This window comes from Sus scrofa, chromosome 6, assembly GCF_054392235.1.
Source record: "Sus scrofa isolate SSC_HxYL_T2T_F1_AM1 chromosome 6, Sscrofa_HxYL_maternal_Yorkshire_Landrace_v2.0, whole genome shotgun sequence".
Classification (NCBI taxonomy): Eukaryota; Metazoa; Chordata; class Mammalia; order Artiodactyla; family Suidae; genus Sus; species Sus scrofa.
Genome location: NC_139388.1, coordinates 33,655,609 through 33,676,399, shown reverse-complemented (window position 1 = coordinate 33,676,399; position 20,791 = coordinate 33,655,609). Strand labels below are relative to the sequence as shown.

Genomic DNA, 20,791 nt, shown 5'->3' with positions numbered 1-20,791 from the left:
GGAAAAAGTTAAAAGTATTTTTTCAGATGGGTCGTAAGCTTAATGTCCAGATAACCAGTAATGCCATTTTTTAGAAAGTTTCGCCTAAGATTTTTTTAAAGAACAGTTTCTGCCTTATAGCATTCCTTCTCCTGAACCCAAAAAGCAAGTTTTGTGTGTATATTCCATGAGAAAGTATTTACTGACTGCTTACTATACCATAAGGATACATCAGATACAAATTTCTGACCTCCTAGAACTTAGGTTTTCTTTTTTCTTTCTTTCTTTCTTTTCTTTTTTTTTTTTTTTTGCCTTTTCTAGGGCTGCTTCTGCAGCATATGGAGGTTCCCAGGCTAGGGGTCTAATGGGAGCTGTAGCCGCCAGCCTACCCCACAGCCACAGCAACGCGGGATCAAAGCCGAGTCTGTGACCTACATCACAGCTCATGGCAACTCCAGATCCTTAACCCACTGAGCGAGGCCAGGGATCGAACCCCCAACCTCATAGTTCCTAGTAGGATTCGTTAACCACTGGGCCACAACAAGAACTCCCTAGAACTTACGTTTTCTGAGGAACATAGGCTTTAAACAAGATAAATATGTAGAATATGTAGAATGTTAGCTAATACTAAGGCAAAAAAATCCAGTCCTGAAGATGTGCTCTGTGTTTTATTCTAATAGTTTTATGGTTTTTGGTTTTATTCCCCCCTCTCCCGCACCTGTGGCATTTGGAAATTCCCCCAACACAGCAGCAACCCTAGCCAGAGAAGTGACAATAGCAGATCCTTAAGCCCCTGAGCCACCAGGGAACTCCAGAGTTTTATAGCTTTAGCTTTTTATTTTATTAAAAAAATTTATTAGAGTTGATTTACAATGTTCTGTCAATTTCTGCTGAACAGTCTTACATATGTATACATTCTTTTTCTCATACTATCTTCTATCATGTTCTGTCACAAGTGGTTGGATAGAGTTCCCTGTGCTATACAGCAGAAACTCATTGCTTATCCATTGTAAATATAATAGTTTGTATCTCCCAACCCCAAATTCCCAGCCCATCCTGCTCCCTCTGCATCCATCTGGGGAACCACGAGTCTGTTCTCCATGTTTGTGCATCTGTTTCTGTTCTATAGATAGGTTCTTCTGTGCCATATTTTAGGTTCCATATCTAAAATACGTGGATAAATAAAGTAATAATCATGTTGCATTTGTCCTTCTCTTTCTGACTTACTTAGTATGAGAATCTCTAGTTGCATCCATGTTGCTGCAAATGGCATTATTCTATTTTTTTGGTGGTCTTTTTAGGGCTGTACCCACGGCATATGGAAGTTCCCAGGCTAGAGGTGGAATCAGAGCTTCAGTGCCAGCCTGCAGTGCCAGCCACAGCAACATCAGATCCGAGCCACATCTGTGACCTACACCATAGCTCACAGCAACAATGGATCCTTAACCCACTGAGTGAGGCCAGGGATCAAACCCATGTCCTTGTTGATACCAGATGGGTTTGTTACTGCTAAGCCACAATTGGAACTCCTCTTTTGTTCTTTTTTATGGCTGAATAGTATTTCATTGTGTGTAGGTACCACATCTTCTTAATCCATTGATTTGTCAGTGAACATTTAGATTGCTTTTATGTCTTGCCTATTGTGAATAGTGCTGGCTGCAATGAACATTGAGATGCATGTATCTTTTTGAATGAAAGTTTTGTCTGAATATGTGCCCAAGAGTAGAATTGCTGGATCACATGGTAGTTTTATATTTAGTTTTCTGAGGAACCTCCATGCTGTGTTCTATAGTGGCTGTAGCAATTTACATTCCCACCAACAGTGTAGGAGGGTTCCCTTTTCTCCACACTCTCTCCAGCATTTGTTATTTGTAGACTTATTAATGATAGCAGTTAGGACTGGTGTGAGGTGGTACCTCATTGTACTTTTTATTTGCATTTCTCTAATAATTAGTGATGTTGAGCCTTTTTTTTTGTGCCTGTTGGCCATCCATATGTTGTCTTTGGGGAAATGTCTGCTTAGGTCTTCTGCCCATTTTTTGACTGGGTTGTTTGGTGTCTTTGCTGTTGAGTTGTATGAGTTTGTATATTTTGGAGATTTCAGCCCTTGTCAGTTGCATCATTTGCAAGTATTTTCTCCCATTCCATAGCTTGTCTTTTCTTTCTTTCTTTCTTTTTTCTTTTTCTTCTTCTTTTTTAATGGTTTCCTTTGTTGTGCAAAAGCTTGTAAGTTTGATTAGGTTCCATTGGTTTATTTTTATTTTTATTTCTATTGCCTTGGGAGGCTGACCTACGAAAGCATTTGTATGGTTGATGTCAGAGAATGTTTTGCCTATGTTCTCTTCTGGGTGTTTTATGGTGTCTTACCTTATGTTTAAGTCTTTAAGCCATTGTGAGTGTATTTTTGTGCATGGTATGAAGGTGTGTTCTAGTTTCATTGATTTACATGCAGCTGTCCAGTTTTCCTAGCACCACTTGCAGGAGAGACTTTTCCCAATTTATATTCGTCCCTCCTTTGTTGAAGATTAATTGACAGTAGGTGTCTGGGTTTATTTCTGGGCTCTATTCTGTTCCCTGGGTTCTTATATCTGTTTTGGTACCAGTACCACACTGTCTTGATTACTGTAGCTTTTTAATATTGTCTGAAATCTGGGAGAACTAGTCCTCCTGCTTTCCCTCCCATCCCCTCAGGATTGCTTTGGCAATTATGGGTCTTTTATGGTTCCATATAAATTTTTGGATTGTTTGTTCTAGTTCTGTGAAAATGTCATGGGTAATTTCATAGGGATTGCATTAAATCTGGGAAACTCCAGGGTTTTATAGTTTTAGCCTTTTAAATTTAATGTATTATTTTTATTTCCTAGGGCTGCACCTGTGGCATATGGAAGTTCCCAAGTTAGGGGTCGAATTGGAGCTGCAGCTTCCAGACTTCATCATAACTACAGCCATGCCAGATCAGAGCCGTGTCTGCAACCTACACCACAGCTTGCGGCAATGCCCGATCCTTAAGCCACTGAGCAAGGCCAGGGATTGAATCCACATCCTCATGGATGCTAGTCATATTCTTAACCTGTTGAGCTACAGCAGGAATGTTTACCTTTTAAAATTTAGGTCTTGGGTTAAAGATCCCGTGTTGCCATGAGCTGCGGTGTAGGTCGCAGACATGGCTTGGATCCCGCGTTGCTGTGGCTCTGATATAGGCTGGTGGATACAGCTCCAATTGGACCCCTAGCTTGGGAACCTCCATGTGCCATGAGAGCGGCCCAAGAAATGGCAAAAAGACAAAAAATAAAAATAAAATAAAATTTAGGTCTTTGGTCTGTTTGAATTAATTTTTTTTATATGGTGTAAGGTACAGGTTCATTTTCATTCTCTTGCAGATGGGTTTTCAGTTTTCCCAGCATCTCTTGTGGAAGAGATCGTTTTTCCACATCACATGGTCTTGGCACCCTTGTCAAAAATCAATTGACCATAGGTGTGAGGATATTTTTCCTGGGCTTTCAGTTACATTCCTTTGGTCCCTAATGTCTATACTTGTCAATACCACACTGTTTTCATAATTGTAGTTTTGTAGTAAGTTTGGAAATTGAGAAATGTGAGTCTTCCAACTTTGTCTTATTTTTCAAGATTGTTTTGACTATTCTGGGTCCCTTGAAATTCCATATAAATTTCTGCAAAAACTGTAGGGATTTTGATAAGAATTGCATTGAATCTGTAGGTCACTTTGAGTAGTATTGTCATCCCAACAATATTAAGTGTTTCAATTTATGTCTTTGATTTTATTTAGATTTGTTTTCTTTTCTTTTTTTGCTTCTTAGGACCGCACCTGCTACATATGGAGGTTCCCAGGCTACGGGTTGAATTAGAGCTACAGCTCCTGGCCTATGCCACAGCCACAGAAACATCAGATCTGAGCCACATCTGCAACCTATACCACAGCTCACGGAAACACCTGGATCCTTAACCCACCGATTGAGGCCGGGGATCTAACCCGCAACCTCATGGTTCCTAGTCAGATTCGTTTCTGCTGTGCTGCAACAGGAACTCCTGATTTATTTAGATTTCAATATCCATTTATTTAGATGTACTTTAATTCCTTTTGACAATGTTTTGTAGTCTTCAGTATCCAAATCTTATGTGGCCTTCATTAAATTTATTCCTAAGTATTTTTAAAAATGCTATTGTAAATGAAATTGTTTCCTTTATTTCCTTTTTGGAAATGGTGATTGCTATCTCATAGAAATACATCTGATTGTTTTTTGCATAGATTGTATTCCTCAATTTAAAAACATTTAGTAGCTCTGTGTGTGTGTGTATTTACAGTTTTCTATATGATCATGGTATCTGTGAATAGAGATAGTTGTGCTTCTTTCTTTCCACTTTAGATGCCTTTTATTTTACTTTTTTGCCTGTTTTATCTGGCTGGATTTTCCAGTGCTATGTTGAGTAGAAGTGGTGAAAGTGGGCATTCTGGTCTTATTGCAAATATTGGGACAAAAGGTTTTGTTCTTTTTCCATTGAATATGATGTAGCTGTAAGTTGTTCATATATGGCTGTTATCAAATTGGGGAAGTTCCTTTCTACTTCTATTTTACTGAGTGTTTTTATCAGGAAAGTTGTTAGATTTTGTCAAATGCTTTTTCTGCATCAGTTGAGATAATGATGTGTGTTTCCTTCATTTTATTAATATGATTTATGATATTGACTTATTTTTTGTGTTAATTACCTTTATATACCTAGGATAAGTCCCACTTGTGTGTGTATGTTGTATATGTGTATGTGAGTGTGAGTAATATGCTGGATTTGGTGTACTAATATTTTGTTGATGATTTCTTTTTTTTAAGCGATTTTAATTTTTTCTGTTACAGCTGATTTATAGTGTTCTGTCAATTTTCTGCTGTACAGCAAAGTGACCCAGTCACATATACATATATACATTCTTTTTTCTTACATTATCATGCTTCATCATAAGTGACTAGATAGAGTTCCCAGTGCTCTACAGCAGGATCTCATTGCTTATCCTTTCCAAAGGAAATAGCTTGCATCTATTAACCCCACATTCCCAGTCCAGTCCATCCCACTCCCTCCTGCTCCAACAGTTGATGATTTCTTTATATTCATGAGAGTTATTAGTCTTCTTTTTTTTGGTAGGTTTTTGTTTGTTTTGTTTTGTTTTCCCAAGCCATTGCAGTGACACTGCCAGATCCTTTTACCTCCTGCACCACAAGAGAACTGTAGTTTTTTTTGTTTGTTTGTTTTAATAGTGTCTTTGGCTCCACTGTCAGGGTAATGTTATCTCAGAATGAGTTAGAAAGTGTTACCACCTTTTTACTTTGTGGAAGAGTTTGAGTAAGGTTGGTTTCAATTCTTTAAATATTTTGGTAAAATTCACCATTAAAACTATCTTGCTCAATTCATTTGTTGGAAAGTTTTGGATTACCGATTCAATCTCCTTAGTTGTTACAGATCTATTTAGATGTTCTATTTCTTTTTTTCTTTCTTTTCTTTTGGCCAGGGATTGAACCCTGCCACAGTGGTGACCCTAGCCACAGCAGTGACAATGCTGGATCCTTAACCTGCTGAGCCACCAGGGAAGTCCCTACATTTTCTGTTTCTTTTTGTGTGAGTTTTGGTAGTTTGTGTGGTAGCTTGTCCATTTCATCTAGGTTATCCAATTTGTTGGTATACAGTTGTTCATACTATCCTTTTATAATCATAATTTATGTAAAGTCTTACTAACTTCCTCTCTTGTTTTCCTGTTTTAAGTAATTTGGATCTTCTCTCTTTTTTCTAAGCCAGTCTGGCTAAAGGTTTTATCAGTTTCATTGATTTTCTTTTTTGCCCTCTGTTGCTTTTCTCTTCTCTGATTTATCTCTCCTCTAATCTTTATTATTTTTTTCCTTCTGCTGACTTTGGGTTTGTTTGCTCTTCTTTTTTATTTCCTTAAGGTATACTGGTAGGTTGTTGATTTAAGAGCTTTCTATTTTATTGTAGTTGTTTACAGATATAAGTTTTGATTGTTTGCTGCATAGCATAAGTTTTGCTATTGCTGTGTTTTCATTTTCATTCATCTGAAAGCATCTTCTAATTTCCCTCATTATTTTTCTTTGATGCGTTGGTTGTTTAAGAGTGTTTTGTTTAGTTTCCATATATTTGTGATTTGATCTCTAGACCAGGCACTTCCATGGGCTGTATGTGCGGCCCTAAAATGAAAAAATGATCAGCTCTAAATAATTGAAGGGCAATATTTATTCCTTACTGATTTAATATTCACACCTTTTCTATTAATATTTATTGAAGTCTTCCTACTTTTTAAAAACTAAGACTAAAAATTCTAGATAAACTGAATTTTAAGTTTTGATTGTCATTAATATTCCACTAATATTTTCTAATTGTCATGTGACATTCTAAAGCAAACTCTTCCTCAGTTCTAACATCGTTTAGAGTTATCAGTGATAATAAAAACATGTTGCGGAGTTCCCATCGTGGTGCAGTGGTTAACGAATCCGACTAGGAACCATGAGGTTGCGGGTTCGGTCCCTGCCCCTGATCATTGGGTTAAGGATCCGGCGTTGCCGTGAGCTGTGGTGTAGGTTGCAGACGCGGCTCGGATCCCGCGTTGCTGTGGCTCTGGCGTAGGCCGGTGGCTACAGCTCCGATTCGACCCCTAGCCTGGGAACCTCCATATGCCGTGGGAGCGGCCCAAAAAAATAGCAAAAAGACAAAAAAAACCCCAAAAAAACAAAAACATGTTGCATTTATATGGAAGTTATTTTAATATGCACTATAACACTTGTGTAGTGTATAATCAAATCTGCCTTACAAATACTTGCCAAAGTAGAATTAGTTGATAATTAGGTTGAAGAAAATAAATTTTTAATTGACTACTATAACTTTCATCTTTATTTAAGAGATAATAACACAAAATTAGAAGGCTCAAAATAACTTTGCTCACATAATTTTTCTTTATAAAATAACTTTATTGAGATATACTTCAGATACTAAATAATTCACCCTAAGTGTCTAATTCAGTTACTTTCATTATATTCATAGAGTTGTGTATCTATCACCACAAGTAATTTTAGAACATTTTCACTATTCCCCAAAGAACCCCATCCCTCTAAGTCCACTCCTGGACAACTGCTGATCTCCCTTCTATCTCTCTGTATTTGTCTGTTCTTGACATTTCATGTAGGAGTTCCTGCTGTGGTGCAACGAGATCGGCGGCATCTTGGGAGCACTGGAATGCAGGTTTGATCCCCAGACCGGATTAGTGGGTTAAGGATCTGGCATTGCTGCATCTGTGGCTTAGGTCACAACTTTGGCTTGGATCTGATCCCTAGCCTGGGAACTCCATATACCTTGGGTCGGCCAAAAAAGAAAAAAAAAGTCTTGACATTTCATGTAAATAGAATCATATGTAGCCCTTTGTGACTGGCTTCTTTGATTTAACATGTTCTCAAAGTTTATTCATGTTTTAGTACTTCCTTTTTTTGTCATAATATTCCATTATGTTGTTATACCACATTTTAATTTCGCATTCATCAGTTGGTGGGCATTTGGGGTGTTTCCTCTTTTTATGGATAATGCTACAATGAACGTTGTGTATCTATTTGAGTCCTTGCTTTCAATTCCTCTGCCGATATACTATTTGAGGAATTGCCAGACTATTTTTCAGAGTGGCTGCGTTCTTCACAGCAGGATATGAGAATTCCAGCTTCTTGACATCCTAACACATTATTTTGTGTTATTTTTGTCCTATCCTAGAGGGTATGAAGTGTTACATCACTATGGTTTTGATAGTGCATTTCCCTGTTGATTAATGATGTTTAGTGTCTTCTCATGTGCTTATTGGACATCTGTATATCTTATTTAGAGAATTTTTTTTTTTGGCCGCACCTGCAGCAAGTAGATGCTTCCAGGCCAGGAATCGAACCTGTGCTACATCAGCAACCCCAGCCACTACAATGAAAATTCCTGATCCTTAGCCCACTGTGTTACAAGGAAACTCTGAGAAATGTTTATTCAGATCATTTGCCCACTTTTTAATTGGGTTATTTGTCTTCTATTAAGTTGTAGGAATTTTTTTATATATTCTAGGTTAAGTCTTATCAGGTACATGATTTGCAAAATTTTTCTCCCCTTGTTACCTTATATATCTCATTCTGCTGTTTGTCTTTTTGCTTTCTGATTATGTCCTTTGAAGTACAGAAATTTTTAATTTTGCTGAATTTTGATGATGTTGCTCATTTTTCTTTCAGTTTTTTTCATTTTTCTTAAATAAAAACTATGGTAACCATTTAGCTAGCATAGCAAGAGTACTTTCTGGTGCATATTACATAACACAGTGTCATCCTGTAGTTATAAGGTAGTATATTCTTTCTAATAGCTTTATTATGTTTGCTTTCCTAAAGCAATGTTGTGAATGCTATTTAGACTATAGTTAGCCATTACATTTTCCCCCTCTGTTTAATTTGTGCTTTGTAAATAATTTTCCATTCTATAGTTGAAGTGACAGTTTTAGTTCCTAGGTTACATCAATTTGAATTTCACCTTCCTAGTATTGCATTTGAAAAATAGGATGGTCCTCCCCATGATTTATTAGGATTATTTTGAAATATATTTAAATTCCTAATTTTTTGTAATTTCATATCATCTTCAGATTTGAAGAACTTACTGTAGAATTCTTAGATCAATTAAAGATGTAGTATAGATTGATCTATATACCTATTAACTTTGTTGAAACCCACTGATACATAACATTGGGGTTCTACATTAAAACCAAGAATTCTTATTGCAACAGAACAAAGAGTGGGGGAAAAATGTATACATGTAAGGATAACTTGATCCCCTTGCTGTACAGTGGGAAAAAAATAAATAAATAAAAAAACAAACAAACCAAGAATTCTCAAAAATTCATAAAATATCAAGAACAGAAGGAATTTTAATGCTTATTTAGTAGTCACTGCTATGCTACTGGACTCCTCTTTATAGTGTCTCTATTGAGGTTTGGTTAGTTTGTTTAAAATTTGAATATGTAGGAGTTCCCGTCGTGGCGCAGTGGTTAACCAATCCGACTAGGAACCATGAGGTTGCGGGTTCGGTCCCTGCCCTTGCTCAGTGGGTTAACGATCCGGCGTTGCCGTGAGCTGTGGTGTAGGTTGCAGACGCGGCTCGGATCCCGCGTTGCTGTGGCTCTGGCGTAGGCCGGTGGCTACAGCTCCGATTCAACCCCTAGCCTGGGAACCTCCATATGCCGCGGGAGCGGCCCAAGAAATAGCAACAACAACAACAACAACAACAACAAAGACAAAAAGACAAAAAAAAAAAAAAAATTTGAATATGTAACTTTGGTAATAAAAAACTCATCTTTGTTTTTATTTTTTATTTTTTTGCATTTGTTAAATCTCTTTACTTCTGTTTCATATCTGTTATCAGCTCTATACTCAATTTTTTAAAATTTTTTATATTTTAAAATTTATTATAGTTGATCTACAATGTTTCATCAGGTTCTGTTGTACAGCAAAGTGACCCAGTCATTGTTTTTGTTTTTAGATAGTCCTATTTCAAATTCCTTTCTTATACTGAGCAAACATAATTTCCTTTATAGTTTTCTGGTACCTATCACTCTAGACCTATCATATGGGGTCCTACAGATAGTATGAATAATAGCATGGGAAATGAAATAAGACATGTTAGGTAACAAGTAGTTTGGTGTGATTAGATTTTAGAGGACATGGAAACTTGGTGGATTGGTGACTGTAGATGAGAAAAAGTTTGAAGGGCACATGATCAGCATTAGGGAACAATGGGTTTCCATTGGCAAGTTACATGATCAAATCTCTTTTTAATGAAACTTACTCTAGTCATAATGTGCATAATAGATTCTTTGGGCAGAAAGGTGGGTTTTACAATGCCATGGACTCCAAATAAAGCATGTAGGAGAAAGATTTTAGAAGAAGGATTGGTATTGGACCTGTTGAGTTTATACTTGTGGAGAAGTCCAAGAGGCAGCTGGAAAGATGGTAGTAGACGTGAAAATTTTAAAGTTGTCAGTATATAGATGATAGAGGATGGGCTAACCCAGGGAGACTATGTAGAACGAGGTGAGGATTGAGAGAATCTTTTTTTTTTTTTTTTTTTTTTTTGGTCTTTTTGCCTTTTCTAGGGCTGCTTCTCATGGCATATGGAGGTTCCCAGGCTAGGGGTCTAATCAGCTGTAGCCACAGGCCTACACCAGAGCCACAGCAACTCGGGATCTGAGCCACATCTTCAACTTACACCACAGCTCAGGGCAACACCGGATCCTTAACCCACTGAGTGAGGCCAGGGATCGAACCCGCAACCTCATGGTTCCTAGTCAGATTGGTTAACCACTGCACCACGACGGGAACTCCTGAGGAGAGAAACTTTGCAAAACATGGTTTCAAGTAACTTCAGTTTAGTTGGTGTCCTCTGAATATGTCCCATTTTATCCATGTTCTTTTTTTCTTTTTCTTTTTTTTTTTTTTTTTGGTCTTTTTTGCCATTTCTTGGGCCGCTCCTTCGGCATATGGAGTTTCCCAGGCCAGGGGTCGTATTGGAGCTGTAGCTGCCAGCCTACACCAGAGCCACAGCAATGCAGGATCCGAATGTCTGTGAACTACACTACAGCTCATGGCAACGCCCGATCCTTAACCCACTGAGCAAGGCCAGGGATGGAACCCGCAACCTCATGGTTTCTAGTCGGATTCGTTAACCACTGTGCCACGACGGGAACTCCATATCTATAGTCTTTAAATTAGACATATAGGCTTGAAAGTTATACTCATTATTTGGTGCCACTAGTATAACTGAATATTTAATTTAACCAACATCCTGTTGATGATGGACATCTAGGCTATATTCAGTCTTTTTATGGAGCAAATAATGCTGCAATAAATATCTGCATCTGCCATTTCACTCATGTATGAACATATTTATAGAATAAATTGTTAGAAGGGAATTTGCTCAGTCACTGGTTGTGTGCAGCTGAAATATTTATGGGTATTGACAAATACCGCTTCTTAGAAATACCATTTCTTGTCTTTTTATTTATTTTTTTATTTAATTTATTTTTTATTTATTTTTGCCTTTTTAAGGCCGCACCCATGGTATATGGCGGTTCCCAGGCTAGGGGTCAAATCAGAGCTGTAGCTGCTTGGCCTACACCAACACGGGATCCGAACCATATCTGTGGCCTACACCACAGCTCATGGAAACACTGGATCCTCAACCCGCTGAGAGAGGCCAGGGATTGAACCTGCAACCTCATGGTTCCTAGTTGGATTCGTTAACCACTGAGTCACAATAGGAACTCCCGGTTTTATCATTTTAGACTTAACAGCAGTTGTATATGAGAGTATTTTTTATCAACAGCTTCTCTAACGTGTTATTAAACTTTGCAATCACTGTCAGTCTGATAGGTGAAAGATGGTACCTCAGTGTCATTCTCATTGACATTCTCTTATTTTGGATGAGAACATGAACTGACTGTTGGTATGCTTTGCCCGTTTTTCTATTAGGCTATTAGTATTTTATAGAAAATTTTTATGTATTAAAAAACAAACACTTCATCAGTAAATTAGTTGCAGATATTTGTTTTTTATATTTTCTTTTGTAGTCTAATTTGTTAATCTTTTCAGAAAAGTATATAATCTAATTAATAAACCTTTAATGATATCTAGATTTTGTTCCTTAATTAGAAATCAGTGTGTTCCATCCATATTTTCTTCTAGTATTTTCATGGTTTTTCATTTCTAACATTAGTATCTTCGATCTATTTATAATTAATTTCAGTTTGAGAGCTAAGTATCAATCTCTGCTTTTTTCAGGTGGCCATTCAATTGTCCTGTTTTTTTGTAATTCATCTTCCCCCCAGTTTGAGATAACTAAATTACTGAATATTATATCTGTATGGCTTCTCATGTGTTGATATCACAATGTTTTGAAAATGAAATTTTATAATGCTCTAATATTTGGTAGATTAGTTCTTCCTGGTTGTTCTTCTTTCTCACATCCTTTCTTGGCTTTGCTCTTTGTCTATTATTATTGTTATTATTTTGCTTTTTAGGGCTGCATCTGCAGCATATGGAAGTTCCCAGGCTAGGGGTCGAATTGGAGCTGTAGCTGCCAGCCTGTGCCACAGCCACAGCAACATGGGATCCGGGCCACCTCTGTGACCTACAACACAGTTCACGGTGATGCCAGATCCTTAACCCACTGACTAGGGTCAGGAATCAAACCCAGATCCTCATATATACTAGTCAGGTTCATTACTGCTAAGCCACAATGGGAACTCTAGTCTATTTATTTTACTTTATTTTAAAAATTTTATTGGAGTATAGTTGACTTACAGTGTTGTATTAGTTTCAGGTGTATAGCAAATTGAATCAGTTAAACATATATCCATTCTTTTTCCCATACAGGTTATTATAGAATATTGAGTAGATTTCCCTGTGCTATAGAGTAGGTCCTTGTTAGGTATCTATTTTATGTACAGTAGTGTATATCTGTTATTCCCATCCTTATAGTTTATCCTTCCCTCCCATGTAACCATAAGTTTGACCTCAAAATCTATGAATTTGTTTCTGTTTTGTAAATAAAATTTTTTGTATCCTGTTAAAACATAGATTCCACATATAAGTGCTGTCACATGATATTTGTCCTTCTTTGTCTGACTTCACTTAGTATGACAATCTCTAGGTCCATCCTTGTTGATGCAAATGGCATTATTTTGTTCTTTTTTTTACGGCGAGTAATATTCCATTGTATGTCTGTACCACATCTTCTTTATCCACTCCTCTGTTGATAGCCATTTAGGTTGCTTTGATGTCTTGACTGTTGTAAGTAATGCTGCAGTGAACATTGGGGTGCATGTACCTTTTTGAATTATAGTTTTTTCCAGTTGTATGCCCAAGAGTGCGATTGCTCGACTGTATGGTAGTTGTGTATTTAGGAACCTCTGTACTGTTCTCCATAATGGTTATACCAGTTTACATCTTCACCAGTAGTATAGGAGCATCCTCTTTTCTCTACACCGTCTCCACCGTTTTGTCTATTTAGGAATACCTTGTCTGCCTCTGAAAAAACCTGTTGGCATTTTTATTGAGACCACATTAATTTCAGACATTGATATACAGAGAGTTCATATATTTCTAATAGTATATGAAGAGTTCATATGTTTATAATATTGAGTTTTCTGTCTAAAAGCATTTTACATAAAGAGTTTGAATTAGTTATCAACATTTGAAAAATCAAGGATTTTCCCAAAGAAGTCTGGATGAATTTCCAACTCCTCTAAGTTTTGCTATAAGTTTGTTTGTTTGTTTGTTTGTTTGTTTTGTCTTTTTGCCTTTTCTAGGGCCGCTCCCGTGGCATATGGAGGTTCCAGGCGGTCTAATCAGAGCTGTAGCCGCTGGCCTATGCCAGAGCCTCAGCAACACGGGATCCGAGCTGCGTCTGCAATCTACACCACAGCTCACGGCAGCGCTGGATGTTAACCCACTGAGCAAGGCCGGGGACCAAACCCGCAACCTCGTGGTTCCTAGTAGGATTTGTTAACCACTGTGCTATGACGGGAACTCCTGCTATAAGTTTTATAGTAATGACAATTAACTGAGGTTGACTGGTAGCTGCCCCTTTGTACTTTTTAGCTAACCATAGTTCTCTTCTGGCCACTTTCACTCATTTATGTCACCTGCTTGGCCTCTGTGATATTTGCAGCCTGAATGTACTTATAGTAGAGTTGGTCGGCACTGAAATCAGGACCCATAGTTAAAAATTACTTGATTTGATCCATTGCTCCATTCTCTTGAGATTCTTTTATATCTTGGTTCTGTTTATTGTCATAATTAGTTCTATCTTTCAACTTAAAATCACCTTGTTACCTTCGTTTAAGCTGAGCCAAATAAACTAATGATAGAAATTCTCTGGTGCACTATTGGAAAATTAATTAATACTATTTGAATGTGGTTATTCACCTAGTTATTAGTATGTTCTCACATAATTTACTAGCATTAAGCTAGTAATCCTTGTCAGATTCTGTACTATCCACTAGTCAAATACTTAGAAGCCCTGAGGGAACCCTAAAAGTTAGTAATATGGAACTGATAGTTGAAGTTTTATCCCTTTAACATTAAACCTTTTATTTTAACCATTATGGATAGAATTTTTCACATTTCAATAAACTGGGTGTATTTTACCCATGTCTTTGAAAAGAGAAGCTTTAAGGGGGACAGGTCTTCAGGAATTTGAATCACAGTTAGGTTTTATTTCTTCTCTTTTCTTTTCATGTCTGTACCTGCAGCATATGGAAGTTCCTGGGCTAGGGTTGAATCAGAGCTGCAGCTGCAGGTCTCTGACACAGCCACAGCATTGCCAGATCTGAGCTGTATCTGCAATCTACGCTGCAGCTTGTGGCAACGCCGGATCCTTAACTCACCAAGCAAGACCAGGAATGGAAACGGCATCCTCACAAACACTATGTGGGGTTCTTAACCCTTTGAACCACAGCAGGAACGCCACAATTAGGTTTACTTTAAACGGTCTCAAAGTAAATACTTAGGAAGACAGGAGTAAATTTGACTTGATGTGAAGAACTTTTTAACAGGTATTCAAGCATCATTTGAATGCCTTAGCAAGAATTGTTTCTAGAAGTCTATAGACCTTTTTTTGTAAAACAAAAAAATGATGAACTCAGGTTTCCCAGCTTTTTTTCGTGTCTAGTAAGAATATTCTTTTTTTTTTTTTTAATCTTGACCTAATTGGCTTTATCAAATGATTCATGAATTGGACAGCATCCCATTTCACAAGTAGAGAGGAGTTCCCAGGATATTCTTTAAAGTCACCAGTATCCCCCTCAGTGTATATATTTTTCTTCTCTCTAATGTTTCTGGGTCCAAATTTAAGTGTTTTGGTCACTGTCATTAGAAGAGTTACTATTTGCTATCTAAAAATAAATGTTAATAGCCACTGTAATAATGTTAGTTAGGTGTTATGCCAGAGAAGAATTTTTAATCTATGAAATAACTCCCCATTGCCGCTAGGATAAAGTCCAGATTTCTTAACATGGCTAATAAGAGGCCTGGATATTTGACCTTTGCTTGCCTGTCGGCAACTCTATTTGGCTAGTAGCATGTTCTGGCCACATTATGCTGTCAAGTGGTTCCTGAAATGCCATGTCCTGCCTTACCTCTGGGCATTTATTTAGTGTACCCTCTGTGTTCTTGCTAGTTTTACATACAATGTATGAGATTGAGGGTATTGTGAAAACAGAAAGTATGTGATCTTCTCAAGGTCATAGAGCTAGAAAGTGGAAGAGCCAGGACTTGGTTCTAGTTTTTGTCTTTAAGTGTCGTGTTCTTTTCTTCACCCCCCCCCCATGTCCTTTCTGATTCCTATGTAATCATTTTCTGATTTAGCAAAAATATTTTGCATGTCTACTATGCTAGGCAACGTATTAAGGATACAAAGATTATGAAAGTTTTCCTTTTTTCCAAGGGTGTAGAGTCTACTGTAAAGAAAGGGTAATATATTATCACAGTGCAGTATTACTTACGATATGCACAGGTTATTAGACAGGGTTGAGTAGGGAGAGGCCTTCTAAAGGAGGTGAATCCTAGGCTGAATTTTCTCCAGGGATGAATATGAAATAGCTATAGGAAGCTCATAAAATAAAAATTAATGTAGCACAAGTTTAGTACTGTATAGAAATGCTGTGGTGATGACTGTACCAGGGGATTGAATACTTTGGTAGGGCTCAATGGGTAAATTAAATTGGACAAAGCTATTAACGTATAGAATTTACTGGGAAGACCAGTTCGTTTAGTTGAAATATATTGAGGGACTTATATGGAGAATATGGAAATGTCTTGGGGGAAAGGCAACTATTAGACACTGAGGAAAGTAATATTACCACTGAAGTAAATTTATGTATATAAATTCTGTTAAAGAGCACATATTTAGAGACCTTATTTTTACTGTTATGGCCCCATTCAAATGTAACCTCTTCACCATGCCTCTCCTGATCTTTTCTAGATGTAATTAACTGCTATTTAATCTATGCTACCATAATATAGTGCTTTGTATACATCTCTGCTGAGATATATACCGTATTATTTGTGTGTTTTCTTCCCCTCTAGATTATGAATTTTTTGAAGGCAGGGATTCTGTCCTATTGATATTTGAATCCGTTTTGTATGATCATCATATTTGACATCAGATAAATAGAAAAATGAAGATAAGTAATTTGATTTTGATTATATAAATACTTAACTTTAGAAGAATTCTGGGAGGGAGTTCTCGTTGTGATGCAGCAGTTAACAAATCCGACTAGGAACCACGAGGTTGCGGGTTCCATCCCCGGCCTTTCTCAGTGGGTTAAAGATCCGGCGTTGCCGTGAGCTGTAGTGTAGGTTACAGACACGGCTCAGATCCCTCATTGCTGTGACTCTGGCAGAGGCTGGTGACTACAGCTCTGATTAGACCCCTAGCCTGGGAACCTCCATATGCTGCGTGGGAGCGGCCCTAGAAAAGGCAAAAAGACAAAAAAAAAAAAAAAAAAAAAAAAGAATTCTGTCCCTGGAATGTGTTACTTTAATGTATTTAATTTATACAGCCCCTTCCAGCAGTACCTCAACTCGTATTTCTGCCTTTATTTTCCATTTTTTTCCTTTGTATACTCTGCAGTGGTCATACTAGCCCCTAAATATTTACTTCCTTCCTGCCACTTCTTTATTCCTAAATTCTTTGCCTGGCCTTTCTTTCCAACCCCATTTATAAGATCCCTTCAAATGCCGATTGTTCTGAAAGAAGCTTTTTCTGAAAAACTTGCCAAGTGTACTCTTTCTTCTCTTTATGAATCACTTTCTAGATAGACTTGTGCCTCTCTTAGGCCACGTGTGTCATATTTTATTGAATATATGATGTGCTGTTCTTGTGCCATTACTCCCTACCTCCCCCATTTAGATTCTGAACTTTCCAAGAGCAAGGGTTTTATGTGTAGTTTCTACAGAGTCGCTTTGGATGTAATGGACAGTCCATAAATATTTGCTTAACTAAATAGAAAGTTAAAATTAGACTGATGTGATGTCTTTATATAGTTGGGAAATGATACATTTATTGGAAAGAAATAAGATGATAGATCTTAAAGAGGAACTTAAAATTTGTGGCAAATGTAGAATAAACTTCAAATCAGAAGATTTTAGATTTTATGGGCATTTTTTCATAGTTCAAATTTAGTTTCTCTTTTTATAACTAAGGTTGACTGCTTACATGTATCTTGTCTCATATGAATTTATAGCTTCTTAGATAGTATGGTGTCTATATTCATTTTCTTTCTTTGTTTCTTTTTGTGTGTGTGTGTTTTTAGGGCCGTACCCTTCCTTGGCATATGGAAATTCCCAGACTAGGAGTCAAATCCAAGCTGCAGCTGCAGGCATAAACCACAGCCACAGCAACGCCAGATCCAAGCCGCGTCTATGACCTATACCACAGCTCACCACAGTGCCGGATCCTTCACCCTCTGAAAGAGGCCAGGGATCAAACCCACATCCTCATGGATGCTAGTCGGATTCATTACCACTGAGCCACAATGAGAACTCCCTATATTCATTTTCTTCATTAGATGTTCTTCCTCTGTATGTACTTTTATCAAAGCACAGATATTGTATTGTATTGTATTGGTAATGGTCTATTTACTTGGCTGTATTTCCCTTCAGAAGTCAGCTATTATTCATCATCCTAGTGCCTAGAAGTTGTTTACCAATAAATATTTGTTGGTAGAGCAAATAGCACATTGTTTTCTTGATTAAAATTTCCACCTCTTCCCTTATTTTCAGTAAGCTTCAGGTTACCTAAGTGTAGAAAAACATTTTGCTTTAGCACAAACTACCATAATGTACAAAAATTCAGATACCACACCATTTCTTTCCTGAATGGAATATTACTGCTCTGATAACATCATAAACTAATTTTCAGAGCAGCGTTTTAAAAAATCTTTAACTGGGAGTTCCTGTTGTGTGGCTCAGTGAGTTAAGAACCTGACTAGTAGCCATAAGGATGTGGGTTTAATCCCTGGCCTCGCTCAGTGGGTTACATTGCCATTACTTCAGCTGGGCTACGTACATCAGTAATACGTGTGTTTAATTATTTAAAGTGTCTCTAAAAAGATAGACTTTCATTCAGCATTTAACCAAAAAATTATTGATTTTGCAGAGAGGCACAGGGACAGAGTAACACAGCATAAATTTAATATTACTGAAACATATTTGTTGTTGAGTAAATGACAGCAATTCTACATTTTCTTACAAAGCAGCAATCAGGTGTTTTACAGATGAAAAGGAATAGTTCATGGGAGAAGAAATGATCAGATCCTTTGGAATAAATCTAAGCCTGAAAATATTTTTTAAAGTTATTTCACAGATTATAAAATAAAAACCCAAAGTGATATAGTTTCATAGTTTCTTCGTGTTACATCAACTAATGATGTATGTACCTTATATTTGATAACAGACTAGATTCAGTAACTTACATTATATTTCTTCTTTCTTCGTCTTGGTAAATAATCATATACCCATTACAAACAGTGGACATTGCCTTTTTTTTTGTGGAAAATGGATTAAGTATACATACCCTAGTCTAGCGTCTATGGCTAAAATAAGATATGTTCCATAGAAGTGATTTAACCCACTCTTTTTTTTTTTTTTTTTTTTTTTCTGGCTAATGCTGTATTCAGGACATATAATACTTTGCTCAGTCTCATAATTATAAAATCTGGAAAAATAATTTCTTTTTCTGTACTTATTTTCTCAGGTCATATATTTGTTAAAGCGCTTGTATACCATTGTGATTGATAAGTCCATTTCTAGGTAAAATTATTATTGATTTAGGTAGTTTCACTTCTCAGAATTTTTCAGAAGTTTCTACATTTCAATAATAAGCAGACATTTTTGTTTAGGAAATTTATATTTCTTGATATGGACCTCCTGAAAAAGTTCAAAGTGATATGTAGAGGAGCAAACGTTGTGGTTTTCTTTTGCAAGACAATAGGGGCAAAACCACAAATTACCTTTGTTAAAAATGTTTGGAATGGTGCAAGCCTGGAGCAAAATTGGCCAACCATTTCCTATTAGCAAGTAACCTATTATATCCTTTTTACCTATCAGCTGTATGTATATATATGTGATATTTGTGTGTATAAATGTTATTTCCTCCCCCCCTCCCAAATTTTTTTTGAGGTGTTCCCAGGTGGCATGGTGATTAAGAATTCTGTATTGTCACTGCTGTGGCTCAGGTCACTGCTGCAGTGTGGGTTTGATCCCTGGCCCTGAACTTCCCCATGCTGCAGATGTGTGTCTCCCTGCCCAACAAATGTTATTTTTTTCTCTTGAGATTATCATAAGATAATTTGTTGCTTAGCTTAAGCTACTGGATTTTTTTTTGCCTTAGCTTGATTGTCAGTACATATTTATTTGCACAGTTTGGTAAATATAACAAGCAACATGTATAAATACAAATTATCCAATGGTGAGGAGGGTACTTATGGATAGAGTAAGGACTCTAACTATTAAAAAAGGTGCTTAGTTTTGCTACATGGCTATCTAAATAATTTGACTCTCAGGAGGCTGAGCTTCCATGGTAGATGAGCAAGAGGACCACGATAGCAATATGTTGCAAATTCTTAACATATTACATGTCTGTCAGTTGACCAGATGGCTAACTTTGATCTCATTTAGGGTCAGCTTATCCTGACCTCGTTCAACAACTTTTTTTTTTTTTTTTTTTGGTCTTTTTGCATATTTCTAGAGCCGACCCGTGGCACATGGAGGCTCCCAGGCTAGGGGGTCCTCGGAGCTGTGCTGCCAGCCTATGCCACAGCCACAGCAATGCCAGATCCAAGCCATGTCCGTAACCTACACCATTGCTCACGGCAGCGCTGGATCCTTAACCCACTGAGTGAGGCCAGGGATTGAACCCGCAACCTTAAGGTTCCTAGTTGGATTTGTTAACCATTGAGCCATGACGGGAACTCCCAATGACTTTTTTTTTTCCTTTTTAGGGCCTCACCTGGGGCATATGGAAGTTCCCAGGATGGGATTGAATCAGAGCTGCAGTGGCCGGCCTACCCTACAGTCATAGCAACATGGGATCCGAGCCGCACCTGCGATCTATGCCATAGCTCACGGCAACATTGGATCCTTAACCCACTGAGCGAGGCCAGGGATTGAACGCACATCCTCATGGATACTAGTCGGGTTCATAACTTACTGAGCCACAATGGGAACTTCCTCAACTACTCTTCCTGATGTAGTTCCATATATACCTTGTGAAGTAGTAGATTTATCTGCTCAAGACGTCTAGAGTAAAAGGTCACATCATACTTGCTAATCCAAGAGGATCTGATGTCAGTTATCTTAACAGTACATAACTTTAAAGTGTGATACCTCTGTACTTTGCATATGCTAGAGCTGCTGGCAGTGATGGCTGTTTCATGGTTCAGGAGAGAGTCTAACATTCCATTCTCAAGTTTATGTTCTGGCATTATAATATGTGGACCTCAAAATACTGTTTTTTTTTTTTTTTTTTTTTGTCTTTTGCCCTTTTCTAGGGCCGCTCCCATGGCGTATGGAGGTTCCCAGGCTAGGGGTCAAATCAGAGCTGTAGTCACCGGCCTACGCCAGAGCCACAGCAACGTGGAATCCGAGCCCTGTCTGCGACCTACACCACAGCTCACGGCAACGCCAGAGCCTAACCCACTGAGCAAGGCCAGGGACTGAACCCGCAACCTCATGGT

The 20,791-nt window shown here is 37.6% G+C and overlaps 1 protein-coding gene across 32 annotated transcripts in view; it reads left to right on the top strand.

The window, feature by feature from the left end:
* Positions 1 to 20,791, top strand: part of CHD9 (chromodomain helicase DNA binding protein 9) — a 242,136-nt gene that overhangs the window by 70,887 nt on the left and 150,458 nt on the right. The window lies entirely within an intron of this gene.